This window comes from Phoca vitulina, unplaced genomic scaffold (assembly GCF_004348235.1).
Source record: "Phoca vitulina isolate PV1807 unplaced genomic scaffold, GSC_HSeal_1.0 scaffold73, whole genome shotgun sequence".
Classification (NCBI taxonomy): Eukaryota; Metazoa; Chordata; class Mammalia; order Carnivora; family Phocidae; genus Phoca; species Phoca vitulina.
Genome location: NW_022589776.1, coordinates 845,623 through 855,799, shown reverse-complemented (window position 1 = coordinate 855,799; position 10,177 = coordinate 845,623).

The window sequence follows — 10,177 nt, the reverse complement described above, 5'->3', positions numbered from 1 at the left end:
CCCTGGGAGGGAAAGTGTTTTATTCAGGAAGAAAAATACAGATTGATATTTTTTCTTCTCTAGGTAATCTGGAGTCCATGTGCATATTATAGCTCTAGGTGATTGGGTAGCACATACAGAGAAGTTTTATAGTAATACATGTTCTTATTTATATTCTAAAGTGCATAATATCACAGAACAAAGAAATACCTTCAATACTCAGAACTGAGCAGGTCTAAATGACAAATGGTCAGTATGTGAATATTCCTTCAGGTTCTGTCTTTGGCCCTTATTCTATTCATTTTCCATTTGTGCTCTTCACCTAATTTTGAGACCTGCACATACAACTCCCTACCACATATTTTCATCTGTGTGACGCTCAGGTTTTTTTGTCTCCGTCCTATTCCCATGTAACACAATACCATTCAATAACACATAACACATTCAATGGGAAAAAAATTGATTCTCATGCTCATGAATCTACAGGTTGACTGCAATTCAGCCAACCTAGACTGGGCTTGATTAGACAGCTCTGCTCTAAGCTGTGGGTTTGGCTCCAATCCACTCCATATGTGTTTGTTCTGAGTCCCAGACTGGAGACCTTTTATTTTCGTGGTAGTTATTGGACGTTTCTTCCTTGAGTAGAAACACAGAGCGCCTCTTAGTCTTAGTTTTTGAAAGGGCACACTATCATTTTAATCCATATTCTATTGGTGAAAGCAAGTCATGCAGCCAAGCACAACATCAAAGACTCAGAGAAGTACAGCTTCTCTTCTCATAGAGGCTAAGAAAGAGGAAGTGTATATCTGCTGAATGATCATTTCATCTACTACACTTCTCAAACTCAGTGTCTCCAAATCTCTCATCTGCCTCATTGTTCTCTCTTACTTAATGACTGGCATCATCATCTACCCAGTCAGAAAACCAAGAGTTATTCTAACTTCTGCATGCCCTCAGTAACTATTTATTGCCAAATCTTATTGGTTCTCATTCCTAAATTATTCAATTATCCATACTTAATTTAGGACTGCAGAGAAAATTGTAATGATTTCCTGACTTCCTACTGACCCTTTCCATCATTAGTTATTCTATTACACTAAAATGAAAATGTTAGAATAATCAAGGAAACCTAAATGATGATAAAAAAGAAGCTCTTTTATTAAAAACATAATTCCAGCTAATAAATGTGGAGCCAATTATAGAATATGTACACCCTAATGAATAGTTGATTCATCAATATTTGAAACCATTAGATCAAGGGTTCTCAACCTCAGCATTAACATTTCTCATCATCAGACTTATTGTCTTTCTTAAATGTACTGACAGCATTCATCCAAGTCCATCTTCCTAATGATTTCACATACCTTGAATTTCTCAAATGCTTGAGAGACTGCACCTGTCAACACATTCCCTTCACCTGTTTCCCATCCCAGTTCCCCACCACAAAAGATTTAACAACTGTACTACTACCACATGCCAGGGTCTATCAGAACTCCTTTACCACTAGTCATGGGATCCTTATTGCCAGCTGGATGGTGGGCTACTTCACTCTAAAATTCTTTTTTAGACCACCCTCAGACCATCTCTCTTAGGTTAAGTTCTCTGGGAATAGACATCAAGAGAGAGATTTGAGGAAGATCTATTTATTGAGATAAGCTTTCAAGAACAACAACTTTGTGGGAGTGAAAGAAGCAGGACTATACAGAGGGAGAAATTGAATGCAATGAAATTTCAGCAAAGGTCACTGCCTATCCCTTGGGGAGCTCTGGAGGTGGGATGGCCCTTTAAAGTTGTGTTGTGATGAGCACTCGGTGTTATATGCAACTAATGAATCGTTGAACACTACATCAAAAATTAATGATGTACTATATGTTGGCTAATTGAACATAATAAAAAAAGAAAAAAAAAAAAACGTTGTTGTGGCAAAAAGACAATGCACCATCTCATTAACCAGTCACTAGATGCAGATGCCTACAAAGAGGGTGTGAAACCTTGCACAAAGCAGCTTCCTTCTGCTGAGGGCAATTTTCTTCAGCTGTGAACCCTCAGTGGCCAACATTTTCAGCTGCTGGGAAATGATTATCTAGGTCCTGACGGGAGATGTGGGCAATGCACTGCATTATCCACTACACCTGTTAAGTATGATGTAAGTTTTGAACTGAATCAGGTTCAACATTGTTTTTTGTATTCGGGGAGGGGAGTGGAGGGCGTATGACATCAAGACAGTTGAAGTACGTAATACTTTGCCCCACCCTAACAACCTTTTATCTAATGCAGTGGTTCTCTACAGGGTCAATTTTGCCCCCATCGGGGGACATATGGCAATATCTGGATTTATTTTGGGTTGCCATAACTGGGGAGAAGGTTGAGTGCTACTGGCATCTGGTATGTAGAGGCTAGTGACGCTGTTAACCATCCAACAGTGCACAAGACAACACTATCCCCAACAAAGACTGATCATGCCCAAAATGTTAATAGTGCTGAAGAGTGAGAAAGGCAGAAGGCCTCGTTGGCAGCATCAAAGATACTCTAACCCCTAAAGCTGGAGGACAGAAAAGTCTGAGCATCAGGTCCACGTCTAAATTAATAGGTTCCAGAGAAATTTAAAACCCCAACCCCAGCAAGTCCACTATACCAGAGTAAGGACCCAGGTTGGAAAAAGAATGGCACCCTGAAATGGAAATGGGACATCTGGGTCAATGCATTCAAAAAATCTTGAAACACCAGATTCCCAAGACCTTTTGGGCCTGCAGAAGAGGCCTACCCCTCCCTGTTAAAAGTTAACATTCCCCTTGCTTGAAGATGATACAGAGGCCTCTGCCTTGGAAGAAAATACTTTCAAATATCAAAATTTACTTCCACCTCCCTTCCTAGCCACCTGGCCAATAATTAGGGTCATTTGCAACATAACACATTATAGTGGGGAAGACCAAACTCCTTCAGCCAAGACAATAAATAAAAAACAATCTTGCATGCTGGGAGGAATGGCAGGATTGATAGTCCTCATCTTATTTCCATTGAATTCTCCAGTCTGACTCTTGAAGAAACTATGTGGATCCTGGAGGATGACAATGGACTACTATAAACTCTATCAGATACTACCTCTAAGTGCAACTGTGGTGACAAACGTGATGTCACATGGCTTTGATAGAGCACATTAGTTAGCTACAAAGTACAAGCCATGGATCTGGTCAATGAGTTATTTTCCATCTTATCAAGACAACAGATCAGAAACAGTTCACATTCACATGGAAGGGACAACAGTCTTCATTCATGGTCTTGCCCTATATTAACTCTCTCCCTCTGTCATAATCTGAAAGGATTTGCACTGTCTAAGCATGCCACAGAACATCACTTTAGTCTATTCTACAGATGACTCCAAGTTAACCAGCCAAGAAATGGCAAGTATTTTTGGAAGCCTTGGTAAGACACATGCACTGCGGAGGTTGGGAGAAGTATCTCATGAAGACTCAGATCTCATCAGTAAAGACTGGAGGGGTCTAGTGGTCTGGGGCATAATTTAAACAATTCCTTTACCAGGATCTCCCATCTCCCCTTGTACTCTTATCCTTCCACCACAATTCATGCAGACTTCCAATCACCCATTTCTTTATTTCATGAGTAACACCAAAAAGTGCATATCCAAAACTGAACTCATAACCCTCCCCAGAGACTCTGTTCCTCTCCTGTTTTGTATCTCTTGGTGAATGTGTCTACCACACACCCAGCTGCCCTAACAGGAAATCTGGGCATATGCCCAGGCTTTATTTCTCTCTTTATCCCCATATCCAGTTAATCACTGAGTCCTAAACATCTCCCAGGTCAGGCTTCTCATGTTCCTCTCTACTACTACTCTAATTCAGGCCTTCAGCATCCCTTTCCTGGACTGACAATGGAGATGAATATTTGAGTGGAAAGAATAGCAATTTTGGAAACTTTTTGGTCTACTGACTTGGGTTTCATTTTCATTTTACCCATTCTCTGTGTTTATTTACTTGGATAAGTAAATTAACCTCTCTAAGCCTCAGCTTCTTTATCTGTAAAATGAGATAACAAAAAGCCACCCCATAGGGTTGGTATAAGGATAAAATGAAACAAATGTGTAAAGTGCCTGACATAGAGGTAGAAGTTCATAAATGACAGCAATCTGCAACATTGCTAGTAGTAGTAGTAGTAGTAGTAGTAGTACAAAAACTTTCCCTGGCTGATCTCACTGCCTTTAATTTCAAGTCTCTGGTTTATCTTGCCAAAGTGATTATTTCAACAGGTGGGTCTGGTTATGGTGCTACGTTGCTCCCCTGCCAAAAATTTTTCATTGATTTCTATCTAATGAAATGAAATTCCTTTGTAGCATTAACAAGTTCCTTTGTGACCTGCCCAGTGTTGTCTTTACACGTTGCCCACCCTGGGCCACCACCCTGACATTCTTCACTCAGACAACACTTATAGGTTGTACATCCCTCAACAACCAATACTCTCTCATGCCTCAATGCCTTTATGCATGCTAGCCCCTCCATGTAAATGTTCACCTGCTTGGCTCCTATTCATCTCTTATGCTTTGGCTTAAAACTCTTTCCTCCAAGAAGCCACCACTGAATCCCTCTAGTAGATTTAAACACTATCTGAAGCTCCCATGAATTTTATACTCTGCTCCACTCTTGCAAGATCCCACTGTATTCCCCTGTGACTATATGCATGCCATTCTCTCCCAATTTACTATGCAACCCTTGAGGTCAGGGAGTCTGTCTGATTCATATTTGTACCCCACCCCACACTCCACACCTGGTACCTAGTAAAAGCTGAATGAAGGAATGATGGCCACCATCTTGTGCATAATTAAATCCATATTTAATAATATAATAATTATAGAAATCTCAGCCCAAAAATTCAGGAGTGTACAAATACAACTTTCTTTATTTTGTTATCACTCATCTCAATCTTTATTTTGTGTTCTCATTCCAGTGCTGCAGGAAATTTAATCTTAACTTAATTCAGAGTTTTCTCAGTTAATTCAGGACTTGTTTCCCACCCTTCCCCCTGGATACATCTAAGTATCTCAGGTTGTAAAGTATACCGAGGCACTGGAAAGGGAAGGAGAAACACCTGGCCCTTCGACTTCACTTGGGCCCTTTAGCATCAGCTCAGACACCATCATTCCCTTCTGGGTTATATGGGACACAGCTACATTCTCCTTGCCCCACCCATTATGTCTCCCCAGGTTGGCGTCTGTCTGTCTGTGGTGTGTCTCTCTCTCTCTCCCAGCTACTTCCATCCTGTTCTTGGGCATCCAGAACATATTCAGTTGTTTCACATGCTTTATGGAGTGAAAGGAAATTCTGCAAGCTCTTTCTGCTTAACTATCACACGTGGTCCCATCTACTCCACTACTCCCCTACCATGCAGGGTAGAGGGAAACTTCTTCAAAACTGTCACCACTCCTGGCTCCACTGAGATTATAAGTATAGTTACCCTCTGCTCTCTTATCACCCAAATTCATGTAGGATTCTTACCATATATTCCTCCCATCTCCAGACTGTGCCTGAAGGAGAGTGTCGAAAACATCAGCATTTAGTGTTCCAGTTCACATGACTGCTTTCCAACAGGGCACATCACTTCCTCAGAGACAGAAGAATGATCTAGTCCGGTATAAGAAAAATTAGCTCTGACTGACCTGCTCTTCCAAATCTATTATATTTCTCTTTAACTTGAAGACATGTGCCTTTTGGGACTTAGGCTGTTGAGACTCCAAAACATGGGTCTTTGTAACTCAAAATAAGCCTTTGAAATGCAACCATCAAGAATCTGATTCTTTTCTTCATTAATTCAACAATTATTTATTAGGTACAAATAGGGACTGTTGCAGGTTCTATCGACACCTGGAGATAAGTCCTTTCCTTAATGAGATTATAGTTTGGTGAAATCTCACTTTCCTAAGTGTTTTTAGAAAGCTCTTTCCTAAGGCAGTGAACATAGACAATCCCAGCTGACTGTAGTATGGAAGGATGGTTCCCAAGCTACAGAAAGGGGGAAGGAAGGTAACACATCAGTTAACTTGTAACTAAGTGCTATCTCACTACAGCATGCAAAACCCTTCATGAGATGCCCACTTCTAGACTACCTTCTGTTTCCCCACAAATATTCTATACTCCAGCCTTACACAATGCAACAATAGCCACAATGGGTCATGCTCTCTTACCCCTTCATGCTTTTACCCTTTCTTTCCCAAGCAACTTTTTAAGTAGCTTCAGTTGGACCTCCCTATTAAGGCTTCCCTGCCCACTAAGTTAGGGGTCCCTTATTGGTGTTGCTACAGCATTTGTGTTTACTCCTTCCACAGCATTTGTCCCAAGGAATTTGCTAGGGGCTGGATTTTAGCACCTCATCGTTAACCTGTGATCTCCTTGAGAATAAGGACAGTTTCTTTTATCTCTGTATCTTCATGCTTAACATACTGTAGATGCTCAAAGAATATTGAATGATATGTAGCTTTTAAAATGAATATATTTTCCATATAAAAATTTAGCATAGATTGGAATTAAAAAGAAAATAATTGCAATGGTTCAGGAATGGCTAAATAGAGGTAGGAAAGGGAAGGTGTCTGTTAAAGTAAAACTATGACAGGGGTGCCTGGGTGGCTCAGTCATTAAGCATCTGCCTTCGGCTCAGGTCACGATCCCTGGTCCTGGGATCGAGCCCCGCATCGGGCTCCCTGCTCGGCGGGAAGCCTGCTTCTCCCTCTCCCACTCCGCCTGCTTGTGTTCCCTCTCTCACTGTGTCTCTCTCTGTCAAATAAATAAATAAATAAATAACCTTTAAAAAAAAAGTATAACTATGACAAATTCAGAGATGAAGGACCACTGGGCCTGCAGTAGTATCACAAGTAACCTATAATGACATCTGCCTTCCTCAGCCCTCCAGTCTCTCACCAGTGCTCCAGAAACCCGGGCAATGCAGCCTGCAGGGGTCAAGGCAGAGCAAAGGAAATGTTAAAACTCAGTGTGAGGGCAAACAGGGTAAGAAATGAATGTCATTAACTAACTTCCCAGTTGCCAGCTAACACCTGAGTTAATGGTTAATATTTTAATATGTGTTTCTGGATAATCTGAGAGCAAGACTCTTTGAGAAAGCACTATTGGAGGGTTGGGGGTAAAGGAGGAAAAAAGGCATCAAAGAATAAGAGAAAAAAAACCTAATCTTTTTAAATTTAAATTTTAGGTAGTTAAAATACAGTGCAATATTGTTTCTGGAGTAGAATTCAGTGATTCATCACTTACATGTAACACCCAGTGCTCATCATAACAAGTGCCCTCCTTAGGACCCATCACCCATCTAGCCCATCCCCAACCCACCTCCCTCCATCAACCCTCAGTTTGTTCTGTGTCATTAAGAGTCTCTTATGGCTTGTTTCCCTCTTTCCTTTTTTTCTTCCCCCTTCCCATACGTTCATCTGTTTGCTTTCTTAAATTCCACATACGAGTGAGATCATATGGTATTTGTCTTTCTTTGATTTATTTCATTCATAACACACTCTAGCTCCATCCATGTCATTGTAAATGGCAAGATTTCATTCTTTTTGATGACTAATAGTCAATTAGTAATAATAGTAATAATAAATAGTAATAAATAGTTTTGATGACTGAGTAATAAATAGTACACACACACACACACACACACACCCCACATCTTCCTTATCCACTCATCAGTCAATGGACATTTGGGTTCTCTCCATAGTTTGGCTATTGTTGATAATGCTGCTATAAACATCACAGTGCATGTATCCCTTTGAATCTGTATTTTTGTATTCTTTGGGTAAATACCAAGTAGTGCAATTGCTGGATCATAGGGTAGTTCTATTTTTAACATTTTGAGGAACCTCCATACTGTTCTCCAGAGTGGCTGCACCAGTTTGCATGCCCACCAACAGTGCAAGAGTGTTCCCCTTTCTCTCATCCTCGTCAACACCTGTTATTTCTTGTGTTGTTAATTTTAGCCATCTTGACAGATGTGAGATGGTACCTCATAGTGGTTTTGATTTGTATTTCCCTGATGATGAGTGATGGTCAGCATCTTTTTGTGTGTCTGTTAGCCATCTGGATGTCTTTTTTGGAAAAGTGTCTATTCATATCCTCTGCCCATTTCTTAACTGGGTTATTTGTTTTTTGGGTGTTGAGTTTGATAAGTTCTTTGTAAATTTAAATACTAACCCTTTATCAAATATGTTGTTTGCAAGTATATTCTCCCATTCTGTAGGCTGCCTTTTAGCTTTGATTGTTTCCTTTGCTGTACAGAAGCTTTTTATCTTGATGAGGTCCCAATAGTTCATTTTTGCTTTTGCTTCCCTTGCCTATGGTGATGCATCTAGTAAAACGTTGCTACAGCCAAGATCAAAGAGGTTGCTGCCTGTGTTCTCTTCTAGGATTTTGATGGTTTCCTGTCTCACATTATGTCTTTCATCCATTTTGAATTTATTTTTGTGTATGGTGTAAGAAAGTGGTCCAGTTTCATTCTTCTACATGTTGTTGTCCAGTTTTCCCAACACCATTTGTTGAAGAGACTGTCTTTTTTCCATTGGATATTCTTTCCTGCTTTGTTAAAGATTGTTGTGGGTCCATTTCTGGGTTTTCTATTCTGTTCCATTGATCTATGTGTTTGAAAAACAATTGTTTCAAGTCTAGTCCATTGAGAACTAAGGTTTCAATAAAGTGGCTCAATATAAAACTATAAAATATATAGAAAAAAGTTAAGAAATGCACAAAACCTATATAAAAAACTGCAGCAATCACATTATAAGACATAAATGTATCCTCACACAACTCAATATCAAAAACAAGTAAACAAACAATCCAATTAAAAAAATGGTCAGAGGACCTCAAAAGACATTTCTCAGATGTCCAACAGACACAAGAAGAGGCACTCAACATCACTCATCATCAGAGCAATGCAAATCAAAACCCCAATGAGATATCACGTCACACCTGTCAGAATGGCTATTATCAAAAAGACAAGAAATAGCAAGTGTTGGGGAGGATGAATAGAAAAGGGAACCCTGGTGCCCTACTGGTGGGAGAGCAAAACAATGTAACCACTGTGGAAAACAGTATGGAGGTTCCTTAAAAACATTAAGAATAGAACTCCTATACAATCCAGTAATTCCACTACTGGGTAATTACCCAAATAAAATGAAAACAATAAGTTGAAAAGCTATATGCACCCTTATGCTCATTGCACCATTATTTACAATTGCCAAGATACAGAAGTAATCGAATGAAGTGTCCACTGTTAAGAGTAATGGATAAAGAAGATGTGGTATACATATACAATGTAATATTACTCAGCCATAAAAAAGAATGAAATCTTGCCATTTGTGGCAACATGAATGGACCTAGAAGTTATGATGCTAAGGGATATAAGTCAGAGAAAGACAAATACTGTATGATTTCACTTATATATGGAATCCAAAAAACAAAATAAGACAAAAGAGAAACAGATTCAAAGATACAGAGAACAATCTGGTATTGACAGGAGTGGGTGGGGAGATGGATGAAATGGGGGAAGGGGGATAAAAGGTACAAACTTCCAATTATAAAATAAATAAGACATGGGGATGCGATGTACAGCATAGGGAATATAGTTTATGACATTGTAAGAACTTTATATAGTAACAGATGGTTGTGGTGATCACTTCATAATGTATATACTAAATGCTGAATCACACACGAAAGTGATATAATATTGTATGCCAACTACAGTTCAATAAAATAAGTAAATAAATATATCAAATTAACATGCTATACACCTTAAATTGACACAATGTTATATGGCAAATATGTTAATAAAAAAGAAAGAAAACTATAACTTTTCCGAAGGAATATAAAATAATCAGTAAACACTGACTCCATATCATATTCTCCTAGAAAGGAAGACTTCACAGTGTAGAGTGGTCACATTCCCCCTAGTTAAATTATAGTAAATTTTATGTAATTCCAACCAAAAGTCCAGTACGATTTGGCAGGGAAGTAGGTGGAAAGAACACAGGATGAGTTGATTAAGTCTATGTACAGAGTAAATATACAAAAATTGCCTACATTTTGAAGAAAAAAAGTCATAAAGACAGTTATTAAAATAGTCATGACTGCAATACAAAGAGATCAAAAGAACAGAAGAGAGAGTTTAAGATGAAACCTAAGCATAAGAGGAG